The sequence below is a fragment of the Nerophis ophidion genome, linkage group LG07 (assembly GCF_033978795.1).
Source record: "Nerophis ophidion isolate RoL-2023_Sa linkage group LG07, RoL_Noph_v1.0, whole genome shotgun sequence".
Classification (NCBI taxonomy): domain Eukaryota; kingdom Metazoa; phylum Chordata; class Actinopteri; order Syngnathiformes; family Syngnathidae; genus Nerophis; species Nerophis ophidion.
The window spans coordinates 3,047,966-3,069,996 of NC_084617.1; the positions used below are offsets into that span (position 1 = coordinate 3,047,966).

The 22,031-nt window shown below is 38.8% G+C and overlaps 1 protein-coding gene across 5 annotated transcripts in view; it reads right to left on the reverse strand.

Moving 5' to 3' along the window:
• adgrl1a (adhesion G protein-coupled receptor L1a) overlaps nt 1-22,031 on the reverse strand; it is a 502,860-nt gene that overhangs the window by 322,009 nt on the left and 158,820 nt on the right. For all 5 annotated transcript variants that reach the window (XM_061905195.1, XM_061905196.1, XM_061905201.1 and 2 more), the window contains one exon: nt 17,738-17,782. The gene's annotated coding sequence lies outside the window, so the exon portion shown is untranslated. The remainder of the gene's footprint in view (nt 1-17,737; nt 17,783-22,031) is intronic.

The window sequence follows — 22,031 nt, forward strand, 5'->3', positions numbered from 1 at the left end:
ACAATGATTTGCAAATCCTTTTCAACTCATATTCAGTTGAATATGCTACAAAGACAACATATTTGATGTTCAAACTCATAAACTTTATTTTTTTTTTGCAAATAATAATTAACTTAGAATTTCATGGCTGCAACACGTGCCAAAGTAGTTGGGAAAGGGCATGTTCACCACTGTGTTACATCACCTTTTCTTTTAACAACACTCAATAAACGCAGGCGGGCCAGGAAAGTACCCGCACTCTTTTACTACGAAACCACGCTGTTGTAACACGTAGTTTGGCATTGTTTCGCTAAAATAAGCAGGGGCGTCCATGATAACGTTGCTTGCATGACAACACATGTTTCTCCAAAACCTGTATGTACCTTTCAGCATTAATGGTGCCTTCACAGATGTGTAAGTTACCCATGCCTTGGGCACTAATGCACCCCCATACCATCACACATGCTGGCTTTTCAACTTTGCGCCTATAACAATTCCTGAGGGTTATTTTCCTCTTTGTTCCGGAGGAGACCACGTCCACAGTTTCCAAATATAATTTGAAATGTGGACTCGTCAGACCACAGAACACCTTTCCACTTTGCATCAGTCCATCTTAGATGAGCTCGGGCCCAGCCAAGCCGGCGGCGTTTCAGGGTGTTGTTGATAAATGGGTTTGACTTTGCATAATAGAGCTTTAACTTGCACTTACAGATGTAGCGACCAACTGTAGTTACTGACAGTGGTTTTATGAAGTGTTCCTGAGCTCATGTGGTGATATCCTTTACACACCGATGTTGGTTTTTGATGCAGTACCGCCTGAGGGTTCAAAGGTCCGTAATATCATCGCTTATGTGCAGTGATTTCTCCAAATTCTCTGAACTTTTTGATGATATTACAGACCGTAGATGGTAAAATCCCTAAATTCCTTGCGATAGTTCGATGTGAAATGTTCTAAAACTGTTCGACAATTTGCTTACAAAGTGGTGACCCTCGCCCCATCCGGCATAGCTCGGTTGGTAGAGCGGCCGTGCCAGCAACTTGAGGGGTTGCAAGGTTCGATTCCCGCTTCCGCCATCCTAGTCACTGCCGTTGTGTCCTTGGGCAAGGCACTTTACCCACCTGCTCCCAGTGCCACCCACACTGCTTTAAATGTAACTTCGATATTGGGTTTCACAATGTAAAGCGCTTTGAGTCACTAGAGAAAAGCGCTATATAAATATAATTCACTTCACGTCCTTGTTTGTGAATTACTTAGCATTTCATGGAAGCTGCTTTTATAGCCAATCATGGCACCCACCTGTTCCCAATTAGCCTGCACACCTGTGCGATGTTCCAAATAAGTGTTTGATGAGCATTCCTCAACTTTATCAGTATGTATTGCCACCTTTCCCAACTTCTTTGTCACGTGTTGCCGGCATCAAATTCTAAAGTTAATGATTTTTTTGGCTTCACGGTGGCAGAGGGGTTAGTGCGTCTGCCTCACAATACGAAGGTCCTGCAGTCCTGGGTTCAAATCCAGGCTCGGGATCTTCCTGTGTGGAGTTTGCATGTTCTCCCCGTGACTGCGTGGGTTCCCTCCGGGTACTCCGGCTTCCTCCCACCTCCAAAGACATGCACCTGGGGATAGGCCCCTCCCACCTCCAAAGACATGCACCTGGGGATAGGCCCCTCCCACCTCCAAAGACATGCACCTGGGGATAGGCCCCTCCCACCTCCAAAGACATGCACCTGGGGATAGGCCCCTCCCACCTCCAAAGACATGCACCTGGGGATAGGCCCCTCCCACCTCCGAAGACATGCACCTGGGGATAGGCCCCTCCCACCTCCGAAGACATGCACCTGGGGATAGGCCCCTCCCACCTCCAAAGACATGCACCTGGGGATAGGCCCCTCCCACCTCCAAAGACATGCACCTGGGGACAGGCCCCTCCCACCTCCAAAGACATGCACCTGGGGACAGGCCCCTCCCACCTCCAAAGACATGCACCTGGGGATAGGTTGATTGGCAACACTAAATGGTCCCTAGTGTGTGAATGTTGTCTGTCTATCTGTGTTGGCCCTGCGATGAGGTGGCGACTTGTCCAGGGTGTACACCGCCTTCCGCCCGATTGTAGCTGAGATAGGCGCCAGCGCCCCCCGCGACCCCGAACGGGAATAAGCGGCAGAAAATGGATGGATGGATGGATGATTTTTTGCAGTTTGAACATCAAATATGTTGTCTTTGTATTGCATTCAACAGAATTTGTGTTGAAAAGGATTTGCAAATCTTTGTATTCTGTTTATATTTAACACAATTTCCCAACTCATATGGAAACGGGGTTTATACTTCTGGCAACAAAGTGTATATTTTCATGATGTTTGCATATATATTTCTCAGCCATGCTTTGTGTGATGTCGACGAGGAGCGATCATGATCGCTCCACACGTTCATGCCGATACATTTATCTTCTTCCTTTCCGTTTCAAATACATCTATACATACACCCTCCGGTCCCCGGGGGTCCGAGTACATGGACACAGTTGTGGTCTCGGCGGAGCCTCCTGTTTCAAGTGACCTTTCCCCGGCTTTATTCCGCTAGTCTCAGGCGTCTGGTCACTCTGAATCGCCGCCCCCGTCGGCCATTGTTGGCTTTATGAAAAAAGGGGGCCGGTCGAGGGGGAGGCAAAGAGAACTTTTATCCTATTCCCACATTTGGTCATCAGAACCCTGCTTGTTTGCTGCCATCAATAATAAAAGATTGTTGGAAGGAGATGAAAATAACTCTGATCGGAGGGAAGGTTAAAATGAAATCACTAAGTGCGTATGATCTCCTTAAAAGCACGACTAAATTATTCAGGTGAGCTCAACACAACAGGAAAAAAAAAATACCCCTCTCTCTCTCTCTCCGTGGGGGCGAGAGAAGAGCGCCTCCGCCAATTTCCAATGCAAATAATTTCCCGCTGACTGACGGCGACGCTCCGTCATGAAGCGAAACACACTTGAAGACAAGCAAACACATGCAAATGAGCTGATTAGCCCAATATGCAAATGGCAGGATTATTCATAGAAGGCATTAATATGTTAATTGACACGGCGGCACGCTGCAGATTAATGATATATATTATATATTAAGCATCTAATAATACGAACCAGTGGATTCAGATGAAAAAGATAAAGACGACAATTAGCTGCCATTAGTGGGTTTCAGTTCTGGCTTCCCATTGAAGTGTCAAAAATGGAAGGGTGCTATTGTGCTGTAAAGTGAATATAGCGCAGGGGAGTTGAAAGAAAAATGTTCATTGGTTGTTCAGGTGAGAGGAATGGTAGTTTAGTTGGTTGTTCAGGTGAGGTTAATGGTAGTTTAGTTGTTCAGGTGAGGGGGATGGTAGTTTAGTTGTTCAGGTGAGAGGAATGGTAGTTTACTTGGTTGTTCAGGTGAGAGGAATGGTAGTTTACTTGGTTGTTCAGGTGAGAGGAATGGTAGTTTAGTTGGTTGTTCAGGTGAGGGGAATGGTAGTTTACTTGGTTGTTCAGGTGAGAGGAATGGTAGTTTAGTTGGTTGTTCAGGTGAGAGGAATGGTAGTTTAGTTGGTTGTTCAGGTGAGAGGAATGGTAGTTTAGTTGGTTGTTCAGGTGAGAGGAATGGTAGTTTAGTTGGTTGTTCAGGTGAGGGGAATGGTAGTTTACTTAGTTGTTCAGGTGAGAAGAATGGTAGTTTAGTTGGTTGTTCAGGTGAGGTTAATGGTAGTTTAGTTGGTTGTTCAGGTGAGGGGAATGGTAGTTTAGTTGGTTGTTCAGGTGAGGGGAATGGTAGTTAGTTGTTCAGGTGAGAGGAATGGTAGTTTACTTAGTTGTTCAGGTGAGGTGAATGGTAGTTTACTTGGTTGTTCGGGTGAGGGGAATGGTAGTTTAGTTGGTTGTTCGGGTGAGGGGAATGGTAGTTTAGTTGGTTGTTCGGGTGAGGGGAATGGTAGTTTAGTTGGTTGTTCAGGTGAGGGGAATGGTAGTTTACTTGGTTGTTCAGGTGAGGGGAATGGTAGTTTAGTTGGTTGTTCAGGTGAGGGAAATTGTAGTTTAGTTGGTTGTTCAGGTGAGGGGAATGGTAGTTTAGTTGGTTGTTCAGGTGAGAAGAATGGTAGTTTACTTAGTTGTTCAGGTGAGGGGAATGGTAGTTTACTTGGTTGTTCAGGTGAGGGGAATGGTAGTTTACTTGGTTGTTCAGGTGAGGGGAATGGTAGTTTAGTTAGTTGTTCAGGTGAGGGGAATGGTAGTTAGTTGTTCATGTGAGAAGAATGGTAGTTTATTTGGTTGTTCAGGTGAGGGGAATGATAGTTTACTTGGTTGTTCAGGTGAGGGGAATGGTAGTTAGTTGTTCATGTGAGAAGAATGGTAGTTTAGTTGGTTGTTCAGGTGAGGGGAATGGTAGTTTAGTTGGTTGTTCAGGTGAGAAGAATGGTAGTTTACTTAGTTGTTCAGGTGAGGGGAATGGTAGTTTACTTGGTTGTTCAGGTGAGGGGAATGGTAGTTTACTTGGTTGTTCAGGTGAGGGGAATGGTAGTTTAGTTAGTTGTTCAGGTGAGGGGAATGGTAGTTAGTTGTTCATGTGAGAAGAATGGTAGTTTATTTGGTTGTTCAGGTGAGGGGAATGATAGTTTACTTGGTTGTTCAGGTGAGGGGAATGGTAGTTAGTTGTTCATGTGAGAAGAATGGTAGTTTAGTTGGTTGTTCAGGTGAGGGGAATGATAGTTTAGTTGGTTGTTCAGGTGAGGGGAATGGTAGTTTAGTTGGTTGTTCAGGTGAGGGGAATGGTAGTGAAGTTGGTTGTTCAGGTGAGGGGGATGGTAGTTTAGTTGGTTGTTCAGGTGAGGGGAATTGTATATATATATATATATATATATATATATATATATATATATATATATATATTGCATTCTATTTTAGTTACAATGAATTTACCCCCTGGCACTGTTTTGTACGTTTTTTATACTGTTTTGTAATGTTGTTGTACTTACTTTGATTATTATTTTCAACTGTTTGTAAATGTTGAATTTTATAAATAAAGGTTTATAGAAAAAAATAAATAAAAAGTTTGCAGTTAATCATATGACCGCCTGGCTCCGTTTGATTGGTGAAACGGAGTCAAACGTCACCAGTGACTGCATTTGATTGGTGAAACAGAGTCAAACCTCACCAGTGACTGCATTTGATTGGTGAAACGGAGTCAAACGTCCCCAGTGACTGCATTTGATTGGTGAAACAGAGTCAAACCTCACCAGTGACTGCATTTGATTGGTGAAACGGAGTCAAACGTCCCCAGTGACTGCATTTGATTGGTGAAACGGAGTCAAACGCCACCAGGGACTGCATTTGATTGGTGAAACGGAGTCAAACGCCATCAGGGACTGCATTTGATTGGTGAAACGGAGTCAAACGCCACCAGTGACTGCATTTGTTTGGTGAAACGGAGTCAAACGTCACCAGTGACTGCATTTGATTGGTGAAACGGAGTCAAACGTCACCGGTGACTGTATTTGATTGGTGAAATGGAGTCAAATGTCACCAGTGACTGCGTTTGATTGGTGAAACGGAGTCAAATGTCACCAGTGACTGCATTTGTTTGGTGAAACGGAGTCAAACGCCACAAGTGACTGGATTTGTTTGGTGAAACGGAGTCAAACGTCACCAGTGACTGCATTTGATTGGTGAAACGGAGTCAAACGTCACTAGTGACTGCATTTGATCGGTGAAACAGAGTCAAACGTCACCAGTGACTGCGTTTGATTGGTGAAACGGAGTCAAACGTCACGAATAACTGCATTTGATTGGTGAAACAGAGTCAAACGCCACCAGTGACTGTATTTGATTGGTGAAACGGAGTCAAACGCCACCAGGGACTGCATTTGATTGGTGAAACGGAGTCAAACGCCACCAGTGACTGCATTTGTTTGGTGAAACGGAGTCAAACGTCACTAGTGACTGCATTTGATTGGCGAAACGGAGTCAAACGTCACCAGTGACTGCATTTGATTGGTGAAACGGAGTCAAACCTCACCAGTGACTGCATTTGATTGGTGAAACGGAGTCAAACGTCACCAGTGACTGCATTTGTTTGGTGAAACGGAGTCAAACGCCACCAGTGACTGTATTTGATTGGTGAAACGGAGTCAAACGTCACCAGTGACTGCATTTGATTGGTGAAACGGAGTCAAACCTCACCAGTGACTGCATTTGATTGGTGAAACGGAGTCAAACGTCACCAGTGACTGCATTTGTTTGGTGAAACGGAGTCAAACGCCACCAGTGACTGTATTTGTTTGGTGAAACGGAGTCAAACGTCACCAGTGACTGCATTTGATTGGTGAAACGGAGTCAAACGTCACCAGTGACTGCATTTGATTGGTGAAACGGAGTCAAACGTCACCAGTGACTGCATTTGTTTGGTGAAACGGAGTCAAACGCCACCAGTGACTGTATTTGTTTGGTGAAACGGAGTCAAACGTCACCAGTGACTGCATTTGATTGGTGAAACGGAGTCAAACGTCACCAGTGACTGAATTTGATTGGTGAAACGGAGTCAAACGCCACCAGTGACTGCATTTGTTTGGTGAAACGGAGTCAAACGTCACCAGTGACTGCATTTGATTGGTGAAACGGAGTCAAACGTCCCCAGTGACTGCATTTGATTGGTGAAACGGAGTCAAACATCACCAGTGACTGCATTTGATTGGTGAAACGGAGTCAAACGTCACCAGTGACTGCATTTGATTGGTGAAACGGAGTCAAACGTCACCAGTGACTGCATTTGATTGGCCAAACGGAGTCAAACGTCACCAGTGACTGCATTTGATTGGTGAAACAGAGTCAAACGTCACCAGTGACTGCATTTGATTGGTGAAACGGAGTCAAACGTCACCAGTGACTGCATTTGATTGGTGAAACGGAGTCAAACGTCACCAGTGACTGCATTTGTTTGGTGAAACGGAGTCAAACGCCACCAGTGACTGTATTTGTTTGGTGAAACGGAGTCAAACGTCACCAGTGACTGCATTTGATTGGTGAAACGGAGTCAAACGTCACCAGTGACTGCATTTGATTGGTGAAACGGAGTCAAACGTAACCAGTGACTGCATTTGAATGGTAAAATGGAGTCAAACGTCACCGGTCACTGCATTTGATTGGCGAAACGGAGTCAAACGTCAGCAGTGACTGCATTTGATTGGTGAAACAGAGTCAAACGTCACCAGTGACTGCATTTGATTGGTGAGACGGAGTCAAACGTCACCAGTGACTGCATTTGATTGGTGAAACAGAGTCAAACGCCACCAGTGACTGTATTTGATTGGTGAAACGGAGTCAAACGTCACCAGTGACTGCATTTGATTGGTGAAACGGAGTCAAACGTCACTAGTGACTGCATTTGATCGGTGAAACGGAGTCAAACGTCACCAGTGACTGCATTTGATTGGTGTAACGGAGTCAAACGTCACGAATAACTGCATTTGATTGGTGAAACAGAGTCAAACGCCACCAGTGACTGCATTTGATCGGTGAAACGGAGTCAAACGTCACCAGTGACTGCATTTGATTGGTGTAACGGAGTCAAACGTCACCAGTGACTGCATTTGATTGGTGAAACGGAGTCAAACCTCACCAGTGACTGCATTTGATTGGTGAAACGGAGTCAAACGTCACAAATAACTGCATTTGATTGGTGAAACAGAGTCAAACGCCACCAGTGACTGCATTTGATTGGTGAAACTGAGTCAAACGTTACCAGTGACTGCATTTGATTGGTGAAACGCATGCATGTGATAGATCCTACTTTGAAGGTCTGTCGACAAACCAAAACAAACAATGCGTGCATTAACAGATCGATAAAAATCAGTAGCGAGTAGCGAGCTGAATGTGGTAAAAGTAGCGTTTTTTCTCTATAAATATACTCAAGTAAAAGTATGTTGCATTAAAACTACTCTTTGAAGTACAATTTATCCCAAACGTTACTCAAGTAGATGTAACGGAGTAAATGTAGCGCGTTACTACCCACCTCTGGGTTTAATAGGCCGTTTTGTTTCTTCAGCGGAGAGCATTGGTAGATGAATTAGCTTTAGTGATCGTTAAGTTGATAATATTAGTAGTTTATTGATTGTATTGGTGGTTTTGTAGACCTTTTTCCATGTTCAAGAGCCTGCATTGCCGTTTATCGACTGCATCAGTCATTTATTAAATGGTATTGTCTTGTTGAGAAGCTTCTATTGGTTGCTCAGGCAGCCGTACTAGAGATGCGATTGCAAGGTGAGAAAGAGAGCGAGAGTTGAAAAGGAAAAAAATAAATAAATATATGTCTGCATTTAAAAAGGAAGTGGTTCAATCTTCTAGCTGTGGGCTTTCTCATCTCGTTTATCTCGCCGCCCTCTGACCAGAGCAGGTCTCACGTTCCTGCCTCCTCCTCCTCCTTCCCTCCTCCTTCTTTTCGATCGATAGCTGGCCTCTGACTCCAGCCTGACTCACTAACCCCTCCTGCACACCCTCTTTCTCTCAGGAGCGTCTGGCTGTGTGTTTGACAGTCCAATGTGTGTGTGTGTGTGTGTGTGTGTGTGTGTGTGTGTGTGTGTGTTCTTGTATTTCTGCCCTTCATGAGACATCAACAAGAAAACATACCTTCCACATGAGGAAGTGAACAAGTTAGGACCGAAATCATGTTCCCAATACGGGGAAAAATATGTCTCATTTGGTGACATCTATCAAAAGGAGGGTGGTCCCAAAAAAGAATGATTTTTCAAATTGACTGTGTGGCGCTTTTAAACGTGCCCTCCCACTGGTCAACATATGAAATAACAAGTGTGTGTAAGAAATTGAAATGCAGCCCGTTTGGCAAGAATTAATAACACGAATAAAATAAATATGTATATAGACAGATAATATAACATTAGGAAAAAATGAAGATTAAAAACTAATTTCAAACGAAACATTAAAAAATTATAATAAGAATCACAATGTGTCGACTTTTTTCCCATAAAATTGGGAACTTTGTCATATTTTTGTTTCTCTAATGTTAAAATATTTTCTCGTAAAATTGCTACTTTGTGTGAAATTATTAATTCATGTAAAAGTATTACTTTTTATGTAAAATTGTTACTTTTTTACGTAAAATGATTACTTTTTATGTAAAATTATTACTTTTTAATACACAATGGTGACCTGTCATATAAAATTTTAGCTTTTATCACAAAATTGCCATTTTTTAAATATTTTGACCACTGGTCAACGTATGAAATAACAAGTGTGTGTAAGAAATTGAAATGCAGCCTGTTTGGCAAAAATTAATAAGATGAATAAAATAAATATGTATATAGACAGATACTGTAGAAGATTAAAAACTAATTTCAAACAAAACATTAAAAAAATTATAATAATCACAATGTGTCGACTTTTTCCCCATAAAATTGTCATGTTATTTTTGTTTCTCTAATGTTGCAATATTTTCTCGTAAAATTGCTACTTTGTGTGAAATTATTAATTCATGTAAAAGTATTACTTTTTATGTAAAAGTTTTACTTTTTTACGTAAAATTATTACTTTTTAATACACAATGGTGACGTGTCATACAAAATGTATGTTTTATCACAATATTGCCATTTTTTAAATGTTTTGACCACTGGTCAACATATGAAATAACAAGTGTGTGTAAGAAATTGAAATGCACCCCGTTTGGCAAGAATTAATAACACAAATAAAATAAGTATGTATATAGATAGATACTGTAATAACATTAAGGAAAAAAGGAAGATTAAAAACAAATTTCAAACAAAACATTAAAAAATTGTAATAATAATAAAAATGTGTCGACTTTTTTCCCATAACATTGAATAATTTGTCATATTATTTTTGTTTCTCTAATGTTAAAATATTTTCTCGTAAAATTGCTACTTTATGTAAAATTATTAATTCATGTAAAATGATTACTTTTTATGTAAAATTGTTACTTTTTTACATAAAATTATTACTTTAATATAAACAATCGTGACGTGTCATACAAAATTTTAGCTTTTATCACAATATTGCCATTTTTTTAAATATTTTGAGCACTGGTCAACATATGAAATAACAAGTGTGTGTAAGAAATTGAAATGCACCCTGTTTGGCAAAAATGAATAACACGAATAAAATAAATATGTAAATAGATAGATACTGTAATAACATTAGAAACAAATGAAGATTAAAAACTAATATCAAAAGAAACATTAAAAAATTATAATAAGAATCACAATGTGTCGACTTTTTTCCCATAAAATTGGGAACAATTTGTCATGTTATTTTTGTTTCTCTAGTGTTGCAATATTTTCTCGTAAAATTGCTACTTTATGTAAAATTATTATTTCATGTAAAATGATTACTTTTTATGTAAAATTGTTACTTTTGTACGTAAAATTATTACTTTTTATGTAAAATTATTACTTTTTAATACACAATGGTGACGTGTCATATAAAATTTTAGTTTTTATCACAATATTGCCATGTTTTAAATATTTTGACCACTGGTCAACATATGAAATAACAAGTGTGTGTAAGAAATTGAAATGCACCCCGTTTGGCAAGAATTAATAACACAAATAAAATAAATATGTATATAGACAGATACTGTAATAACATTAGGAAAAAATGAAGATTAAAAACTAATTTCAAACAAAACATTAAAAAACTATAATAATAATCACAGTGTCGACTTTTTTCCCATAAAATTGGGAACTTTGTCATATTTTTGTTTCTCTAATGTTAAAATATTTTCTCGTAAAATTGCTACTTTATGTAAAATTATTAAGTCATGTAAAATGATTACTTTTTATGTAAAATTGTTAATTTTTTACAGAAAATTATTACTTTTTATGTAAAATTATTACTTTAATATACACAATGGTGACGTGTCATACAAAATTTTGGCTTTTATCACAAAATTGCCATTTCTTAAATATTTTGAGCACTGGTCAACATATGAAATAACAAGTGTGTGTAAGAAATTGAAATGCACCCTGTTTGGCAAAAATGAATAACACGAATAAAATAAATATGTAAATAGATAGATACTGTAATAACATTAAGGAAAAAATGAAGATTAAAAACTTATTTCAAACAAACCATTAAAAAATTATAATAATAATCAACATGTGTCGACTTTTTTCCCATAAAATTTGGAACAATTTGTCATATTATTTTTGTTTCTCTAATGTTAAAATATTTTCTCGTAAAATTGCTACTTTATGTACAATTATTAATTCATGTAAAATGATTACTTTTTATGTAAAATTGTTACTTTTTTATGGAAAATGTACTTTTTATGTAGAATTATTACTTTTTAATACACAATGGTGACGTGTCATACAAAATTTTAGCTTTTATCACAATATTGCCATTTTTTAAATATTTTTGTAAAATAGTAACATTCTTAAGAGTAAAATTATGACATTTGTCTTCATTTTTGCCAAGGAAAATTCAGATTATTATTATAATATTGCCAAATGCTTTAAGTTTTCTTAGAATATTGTGACTTTTGTCGAGTAAAATGTTGACTATTTTCATAAAATTGACAAAATGTTAAGCTTTTCTTGTAAAATGACTTGTACCACAATTTTGCCAGGTAAAATTCCAATTATTAATATAATACTGACAACATTTTAAAGTGTTCTTAAAAAATTGTGACTTTTGTTGAGTAAAATCAGGACTCTTTTCATAAAAATTGCCAAAATGTTCAGCTCTTTGTCACGCCCATGTGATCATGTTTCATTTTTGTTATGTCTGGTTATTTTTTGGACATTCAGTTTTTGCTTTTGCACTTCCTTGTTTCCATAGCTACTCCTTTGTGTTCACCTTGCCTGCATGTCACGCCCCAGTCCTCAGCTTTCACACCTGTTAATTATCATAGCCCATTATTTAAGCCACAGTTACCAGTTAAGACGGGCTGGCAACTTCCTACATAAATACCCATATACCTCTTCTGCTTCATGCCGTGCTATGCTGTTCGTTTTGTCCACGCCACGTAAGTTTTGTTGTTCATGCCACAGTGCAAGTGTTTTTGTTCATGTTTATACTGTATATAGTTTGTCGCCTTTTTACAAGTCTTTTGTTTTTTCATAGCCCAGTGTTTGTACCTCCTTGTGAGTGCCCTTTGTTTGCTTTTTCTTTGGTAGTTTAGAGTATAAATAAAGAATGTACTCACATTCACGTCTCGCTCGTGCCAACTATCCTTTGCGTCGGAGAAACAAACCAAGTCCAAGTCATTGTTTGACACTTTTCTTTTAAAACTATTACCGTTATTGAGATAAATTCCAACTTCTATCATAATATTGCACAAATGTTCAGTTTTTCTTGTAAAATGTTGACTTCCATCGAGTAAAATGACGACTTTTATTATAATACTTTTTTTTCGGGTGAAATTGTGACCTTTTTCTTGAAAAATTCCAACTAATTTTTCACAGCAAGATTTGTTTATATTTGCATAGTATGTATATATTATTAATGTTGTAAATACACATCTTTATATATCTAGAAAGGCTGGTCCTAAAGAGGGAGGCATTTTTTCAGGTCGCAAGAAGGTAACAAATACAAGAGTGTGTGTGTGTGTGTGTGTGTGCGTGAGTTTTACCGAGGCATGATTTGGCAGCGCTAGTGTGTGTGTGTGTGTGTGTGTGTTGCCTCCTGTGCGTCTGCCAGCTTCATTCTTCCAAACCTCCAGGCCTAGAAGTCACGGCTGTGAGCAAAGCGATTGATTTGTCCTCCGCCTACACGCCAACAATTAACTACACCGTGCTCAATTAGACACACGCTGAACACCATCTTTACCTTGACCTGTTCAGCCAGTGTCCAAGGTGTGCAGGATAATGAAGTGAGATAATAGTATGGTCACAAAAAGACCTCAGACTCTTGTTCTTTTCAACCTATATATATTAAATATGATAGGAACCACCACAAAACTTCCATAAACCATCTGTTGAAGAAATATTCTTATTACCGTATTTCTTTGAATTGCGCCTGCCTAGAATTACTGCCGGGTCAAACTCGTTTTGCAAAATATAATTTTTATTAACGCATGTCTAGAATTTCCACTTGGTCAAACTTGTTCCGCCAAATAATTAGCATATGCCTAGAATTTCCACCGGGTCAAACTCGTCACGTCACGAGCGACACTTCACCTGTCATCATTTTCAAAATGGAGGAAGCTGATTTCAATCATTTGAAATCGCATAAAGGGAAGAAGATTAAGAGCTATTCAGTAGGATTTAAGGTCCAAGCTATTGAATATGCTAAAAAGAACAGTAAGCAGCTATGTTTTATTCATATACCGTAGCTGCGTGTGTCAAATATGGGTCTTTAAATGACTCCCGCCTCCTGGTGGTAGAGGGCGCTAGTGATCCTCAACTGCCCTTTTAACATGGAGGATTACATATCTAAAATAAAACGGTTTTCTAAACTGGACTTTCAATGGAAGCAGGAGGTAATAAAAAAAGATCTCCATCGAGACAGAGAGACTTTTAAAACTGAAGAAAGATAAGGAAGACTTCTATAAACAAGTTATCGAAGCTTTTGATCAGAAGGAGCTGCGCATGGACTTCATTTATAAGTAAAGGTAAGACCATAATAACATTGTGTTTATTAAATGTGCTTTTCATGATGGTATCCTTACATCACACTCAAATTTATAAGCACAGGCCTAAATTTACCACATGCCTTTGGTAAGTGCCAGGGTGAGAAGAGGTTTTAAATCAATTAGGGCCCCGGCGGCAATTCAAGGACATTCGCTAATGTGCAAACTTTTTGTGCAAATCAAACATCACTGCAAACAACAAACTCAGTACCGTATTTTCCGGACCATAGGGCACACCGGATTATAAGGCGCACAGCCGATAAATCTTTTTTCAAATATAAGTTGCACTGGATTATAAGGCATATTATTAATCATATTATTATGATTATTTTGTAAATGTAAAAGACTTCCTTGTGGTCTACATAACATGTAATGGTGCTTCTCTGCTCAAAATGTTGCGTAGATATTTTACACATCATCAAGTCACTTTCTGACAGTCTCTTCATGATGCACCGTTTTGTGGGCATTCTTATCTACGTGCCTCCACTTTGACAGCATCATCTTTGTTGTAGCGGTGTAGCGTGCAAGGACGGCGAGTGGAAGAAGTGTCCAAAAGATGCCGCTAACTCTTTTAATGACATTCAGACTTTAGGTTAATCAATAACGGAGCGGCATTTCCTCATCCGTGGCTCACTGGTGCAACAACAACACCCGAAATGTGTCCCATGAAAAAAAGAAAAAATGTCTGACTGAAACCTTCTAATAACTAAAGTTCCTTGGGTGAATAATGTAAACTCACTACACCGGTATGTTTTAGTGCTTTCATGGCGAGTTTACTGACAGATATAAGTAAGAACTTTACACTACTTTATATTAGAAATGGCAACAGCGGAGGATGAATGTCACATAACAAGAAGATAGAGGAAGGAAAAACGAGCTTACCGACTACAAAGGCGGAAGTGCGCAAATTTCAGGACTTATGCAGATCCCAAATACACATCAGCAGGTACCAGAAGGTAAGAAAAGTTGCTTTTGCATAATATTGTGTGGAAAAAAGCGCCAGATAATATGTCTTACCTTATACACAGACCATAATAACACTCCTATGTTGAAGCACAGTACAATCCATCAAGTGGTGTGGCTTCATAACTAACCAAAGTCCTACTAAAATATGTTGATAGATTTTTGTGTAATGCTCTATATTCTCGATGGAACATATACAATGTTGGTGTTGTTTACTTGAGTCATATTGCAGTCTACACGTATCTCTTATGTGTGACTGCCATCTACTGGTCACACTTATGATTACACCATGTTCCAAATAAAATAACCAAACTTATTCTTTAAATTAGGCCAGGGGTGTCCAAAGTGTGGCCATTTGCGGCCCGCAGCACATCATTCTAAAAATACTAAAACATATATATATATATATATTTTAAACATTTAAAAGTGGAATAAAAGAGCAAAGAGGTGAAATGCAACGAGAAAAAGTTGCAGTGTTGACTCTAATAACACCATTTTTTTTTTTATTCTCAAAAATGCTAATGTTTTACCGGCCCGCAGCACATCATTCTAAAAATACCAAAATATATATATTTTTTTTAAACATTTAAAAGTGGAATAAAAGAGTAAATAGGTGAAATGCAACGAGAAAAAGTTGCATTGTTGACTCTAAAAACACCATTTTTTTCTCAAAAAATAATAATGAATAAAAATCAATGTTGCTATAAATTATTGATTGATTTAAGGACAAAAAGGACAAACACAACAAACATAAAAACATGAAAAATATGAAAATGTGAAAAAAATAAATGTCCATACTAAGTATTTACTAATACTAATTATCCTATTGTTTGTTATTATAAATATACTAAATAAATTACAATATATTATCTGAAGCGGATATATGGATTTAAGTGTTGAATGAAAAATAAAAAATAAAAATTTAAAAAAGCATGAACTTTTTATGAGTGGGGCACTTTTGGATCTCTAAGGATTTTAGTGGAATTTAATAACTGTGTTTGCTAAAAAAAAATATATATATATCTTTAAATTTAAATAAATTGTGCTCTGAAATATTGACCTATTTAGGGATCAATTACTTCACATTAAATATTTCACTTTGAAAATCTTTTTGGGGAAATTATTGTGTATTATGCCTCAAAAAGGGAATGTAGGGACGGCGTGGCGCAGTGGTAGAGTGGCCGTGCGCAACCCGAGGGTCCCTGGTTCAAATCCCACCTAGTACCAACTTCGTCACGTCCATTGTGTCCTGAGCAAGACACTTCACCCTTGCTCCTGATGGGTGCTGGTTGGCGCCTTGCATGGCAGCTCCCCCCATCAGTGTGTGAATGTGTGTGTGAATGGGTGAATGTGGAAGTAGTGTCAAAGCGCTTTGAGTACCTTGAAGGTAGAAAAGTGCTATACAAGTACAACCCATTTATCATTTATTTATTTAAAAAATAGGGTTTCGATAAAAAGCTCGTAAAAAGTTAAACAAACAATGAAGTAGAATTAGCGATTCAAGGGTTTTATGAAAAAATAATAATATATGACTTATTTTGAACTTTGTTTAAGACTGAAACCCTTCTGGGTCCTTAAGACCTAACTTGAGGGAACCCCATAAATAAGAAATAAAAAAAAGTGTATATCGTATTTGTTTTGAAAATGCAAAAATATCAACTTGGCCCCCACCTGCTTTGATTTTTCAGAGTGTGGCCAAAACCGCCGAGCTTACAGGCTTCAGCACCATGGAAAGCAACCGTGTCATTTTGAAGTCCATCAAACACGCTGCCCTTCCTTCCCGCCCCTTCTAGAGCTCCGCCTCTGGGACCCTCCTCGGCAAAAGCTGACCAATCACAGCTCTTGATCAATGCCTGATAGTTTATACATCAATGATGAAATCTTAACATTGCAACACATGCCAATATAGGTTACTAAATTGCAATTTGAAATTTCGCGCCGAAATATCCTGCTGAAACGTGACGTCACGCATTGTAGAGGACATGTTGTTCCAGCATCGTTCCCAGCTTTTAAGTCCTCTGTTTTCATCGCATAATTCCACAATATTATGGACATCTGTGTTGCTGAATCTTTTGCAATTTGTTCAATGAATAATGGAGACGTCAAAGAAGAAAGCTGTAGTTGGGAAGCGGTGTATTGCGACACAAACACAGCCGGTGTTTCATTGTTTACATTCCCGAAAGATGGTGGTGAAGCTTTACTATGGAACAGAGCGGTCAAGCCAACACGGTTGGATTGGACCACACACACAAAATACAGTGTATTATGCAGCGATCATTTCGAAAGATCGTGTTTCGAAGAGGGTCCCTTGCGAAGTGCAGAGATGGGCATCGCCACCACCCGTCGACTGGTGCTGAAGAAAGGTGCGGGCCGACCTTCAGGTTGTACAGGTACAACCATATAATCTCACTAAAACACTAGTAACACAATAAGCAGATAAGGGATTTTCCAGAATTATCCTAGTAAATATGTCTAATAACATCTGAATCGCTCCCACTGTATAGTCTTTTTATTTTTTTTTCCTAGTTCTTCACTCTCACTTTCCTCATCCACAAATCTTTCATCCTCGCTCAAATTAATGGGGAAACTGTCGCTTTCTCAGTCCGAATCGCTCTGGCTGCTGGTGGCCATGATTGTAAACAATGTTCAGATGTGAGGAGCTCCACAACCCGTGACGTCACGCGCACATCGTCTGCTACTTCCGGTACAGGCAAGGCTTTCTTATTAGCGACCAAAAGTTGCAAACTTTATCGTGGATGTTCTCTACTAAATCCTTACAGCAAAAATATGGCAAAATCGCCAAATGATGAAGTATGACACATAAAATGGACCTGCTATCCCCGTTTAAATAACAACATCTCATTTCAGTAGGACTTTAATCCATTCTAAGTCGCAAAATGCGAGGTGGCTAACTAAGCAGCTAATTGGAGTACACTATTCAGCCTCTAAAAAAACATAAAAAAAATGCCAAAAGTACTCCATGCACATCTCGTGACCCGAATTTTAACCAAGCATTAGCAATATTGCTACTATAATTACTAATGCAGACAAACTATTCATGATCAGAGAGAGCTAGCTATCTTATGCATCTACTGTATATCTGCATACTGAGTCGGTGAGCTCCTGCATCGCCTCGGAGTCGGTGAAAGTTAATTCTAGGTAATAAATCATGCCTCTCACCTGGATAGTCGAAGGGTCTGGCCATAAACCGAGAAGTTGGTCAACCTGGAGATGGCGACAAAGAAACAAAAGAACACTTAATTACAGACCCTTTGTTTTGTTATAAACATAGCATCAGTCGGCGGTGGAAGTGAGAGCAGACATCGAACAGTAAGTGATTGTTTTATCCATCAAACTTGCATTGCAGAACCCAACGTCCAAGTAGACATAGAGCAGTGGTCCCCAACCTTTTTGTATCCGCGGACCGGTCAACGCTTAATAATTTGTCCCGCGGCCCGGGGGGGGGGGTCCTTTTTTTTTCCTTTTTTTTTTTTCTTCTTTGTCATGAAAAAGGGAAGTTTTTGTCATGAAAAAAGGAGTTTTTTGTGGTTGGTGCACTATTTGTAAGTGTATATTGTGTTTTTTATGTTGATTTAATTAAAAAAATAAAAAATAAAGTATTTTATTTATTTATTTTTTAATAAAAAATTCTTCTGCAGCCCGGTGGTTGGGGACCACTGACATAGAGTACATAAAAGAAACAAGACAGTATAAAAGGCATCATCAAATAATATTAAAAACAGTGCTTGTGCACATTCCGTAAAATGAATCTAATAAATAAATACAAGCAGCAATAAAAAAATTTTAAAAAAAAATAAAAAATTTATATATATATATATTTATTTATATACATGCAGAAAAAGTACCATATTTTCTGGCTTTTTTTATTTTCAATGGCACATTTAAAGTTTTGGTGTTGTTTACTGCAGTCTATACATATCTCTTATGTGTGACAGCCATCTACTGGTCGCACTTATCATTACACCGTGTACCAAATAAAATTGCTTTGAGTTCGGTAAGCACAACCAGAATTATTCCGTACATAAGGCGCACCAGGTCATGAGGCGCACTGTCGATTTTTTGAGAAAATGACAGGATTTTAAGTGCCTCTTGTAATACGAAAAATACGGTAGTCGAACATACCTGTGCTACAACATTTTAGCCGATCAGAAAACTCAAGAGAGTCATTTATGGCAAAAGGCACAATAACGACAATGGTCTGCTAACTAACATTACGGACAAATAAAAAAATGAAGAATTTCAAACAAATACAGAGTTGTGCAGAAAAAGTACCGTATTGTCCGGACCATAGGGCAGACCGGATTATAAGGCGCACTATCTATGAGCGGGTCTAGTCAGGTCTTTGGTCATACTAGTGCAGGGGTCGGGAACATTTTTGTCTGAGAGAGCCAAGAAGCCAAATATTTTAAAATGTATTTCCCTAAGAGCCATATAACATTTTTTTTAACACTGAACACAACTAAACATGTGCATTTTTAAGTAAGACCAACATTTCCAGAGTATAATAGTTCTCTTATTCTTTGTATTAACATTGTTATTCTGAAGTTAACTGTGGAGGGGCCGTGGCCTGCGGGCCTGCAGCAAAGCAGGATGTTGCCAGGACCGGCCTCAAAATCAGCGCCAGGTGCGTACATAGCCCACCTGGGCCTTTTTATCTAATCAACTGTCGCTCTGTTGTAAGCAGCAGCCAGGAGGAGAGACAGGGTTGGGGCTGGAGCCAGAGTGCGAGTGAAGACGAAAGAGAAAAAGACAATTGCAGGAAAGCAACTGAGAGACTAATAAAATAACAAAAACAACATTTTAACCCTAAAACAGGCTCTTAGTGGTCTGAAGAACCCCCAGGAGGGCGAACCCAACACTAACCAATAATAAATAAATTACTTCTTACCATTAACGCAACTTCTTGAACATATAAATGCATGAGAATGTTTTATATTTTGAACGTTATGTTTAACACTGTGATTACCAGCGAAATTATTCATAATTATCGCGTTAAGCAATGTCAGCTCAGATTTATCCGAGAGCCAGATGCAGTCATCAAAAGAGCCACATCTGGCTCTAGAGCCATAGGTTCCATACCCCTGCTCTAAAAAATAAAGTTACTTGGGTGAATAATGTAAACTCACTACACCGGTATGTTTTAGTGCTTTCATGGCGGGTTTACTGACAAAGTAAGAACTTTACACTACTTTATATTAGAAATGGCAACAGTGGAGGATGAATGTCACATAAGTAGAGAAAAAGAAGAAGCTTATCGACACGGACTACAAAGGCGGACTCGCGCAATTTTTCACGACTTATGCAGATCCCAAATACAGATCAGCAGGTACCAGAACAGGGGTAGGGAACCTATGGCTCTAGAGCCAGATGTGACTCTCAGATAAATCTTAGCTGACATTGCTTAACACCATAATTATGAATAATTCCGCTGGAATTCACAGTGCTGAAAATAAAGTTCAAAATATAAAACATTATCATGCATTTAAATCCATCCATCCGCTTCCTACCGCACCTGTTCAAGAAGTCGCATTCATGGTAAGAAGTATTTTATGTCACGATGGGGGGGGTCGCAGACGGACTACTCGGGACATGGCATTTAGGTAAAAACATGACTTAATTTAAACTAAAAAAAAAGATACAAACAAAAATCGCTCACAGCCGAGTCACAACTTGGGCTAAGAAAGAAAGCTAACGCATAAACAGACGATGAACATAAATCAAACAAAACTTACTTGGTAAGGCATGAAACAAGTCAGCACAGGGCGACTGACTGGCAAAGACGAGCTTAAATACCCCCTCTGATTAGTGCTCGGGAAGCAGGTGAGCGGCATTTTGTCCACTAGAGACAGGTGGACAAAATGAGTAACCAAGGAAACCAGACAAGGGAGTGGAAAAAAAAAACTGGAACTTAAAGAGTCCAAAAGACAAACAGCACATGGCCAAACAAAAACATGATCAACAGACATGACATTTGATTTATTATTGGTTAGCCTCAAAATAATAATGTTATTAAAAAAGAATAAGGGACTTATTATACTTTAAAAATGTTGGTCTTACTTAAAAATGCCCGCATTTAGTTGTATTCAGTGTTAAAAAATATGATATGGCTCTCACGGAAATACATTTTGAAATATTTGGCTTTCATGGCTCTCTCAGCCAAAAAGGTTCCCAACCCCTGTACAGGAAGGTAAGAAAAGTTGGTTTTGCATAATATTGTGAAATGGTCTGCAAATGAGTGCCATTTTGCAGTCCTCGTACACACACTACAGTAATACTTCTATCTCTGACTAGGCTAGTCTTCATGGGCCGACAATCCACAAAGCCGTACTAAAACAGTTTGACAAATTTTAAGCATTAATGGTGCCTTCACAGATGTGCAAGTTAACCATGCCTTGGGCACTAATACACACCCATACCATCACAAATGCGGCCTTTTACACTTTGCTTCCAGAACAATCCACATGGTTCTTTTCCTCTTTTGGTCCGGAAGACACGACGTTCACAGTTTCCAAAAACAATTTGAAATGTGGACTCGTCAGACCACAGAACACTTTTCCACTTTGCATCAGTCCATCTTAGATGAGCTCGGGGCCCAGCAAAGCCGGCGGCGTTTCTGGGTGTTGTTGATAAATGACTTTGCATAGTAGTTTTAGCTTGCACTTACGGATGTAGTGACTAACAGTAGTTACGTTCAGTGAGCGCCGTGTGTAATGTTCTTTATTTCCAATGGAACATTTCAAGTTTTGGTGTTGATATTGCAGTCTACACATGTATCTTATGTGTGACTGCCATCTACTGGACACACTTGTTAGACCAGGGGTGTCCAAACTTTTTCCACTTAGGGACGCACACGGAAAAATTTAAGCATGTGGGGGCATTTTGATATTTTTCATTTTCAAATCATAACAAAATATATGTTTGTTTTTAACCTTCAGGGTGTGAATGTTGTCTGTCTATCTGTGTTAGCCCTGCGATGAGGTGGCGACTTGTGCAGGGTGTACCCCGCCTTCCGCCCGATTGTAGCTGAGATAGGCGCCAGCGCCCCCCGCGGCCCCAAAAAGGAATAAGCGGTAGAAAATGGATGGATGGATGGGCTCCCGGGGACCATAAAGGGTCTCAGTCATTACAATGTTCAAATAATTCAAATTGTTATTATTTTTTATTTAAAGCTTACAGTAAATCTCTATCAACTTCAAGTTAATATAAAGTACAAAAAAAAGCCTTTTCTTTCAAAGACAACTTTGTTTTTTATAGTAAAACTGAAATATGCAGTATTTAGTAATACAGCCCTAAAAGATCAATAATGCAGGACTTTTAATTCTTTAATATTTTTGAGTAACTACAGTGTAAAGTAAAAAAAAAAAAATCCCAGAAAATATATTTGGGATCCAAAAGTGATACATTTTTGTTATTTTTTTTTACTTTCAACACTCAAAATACGAGATCAACTTCA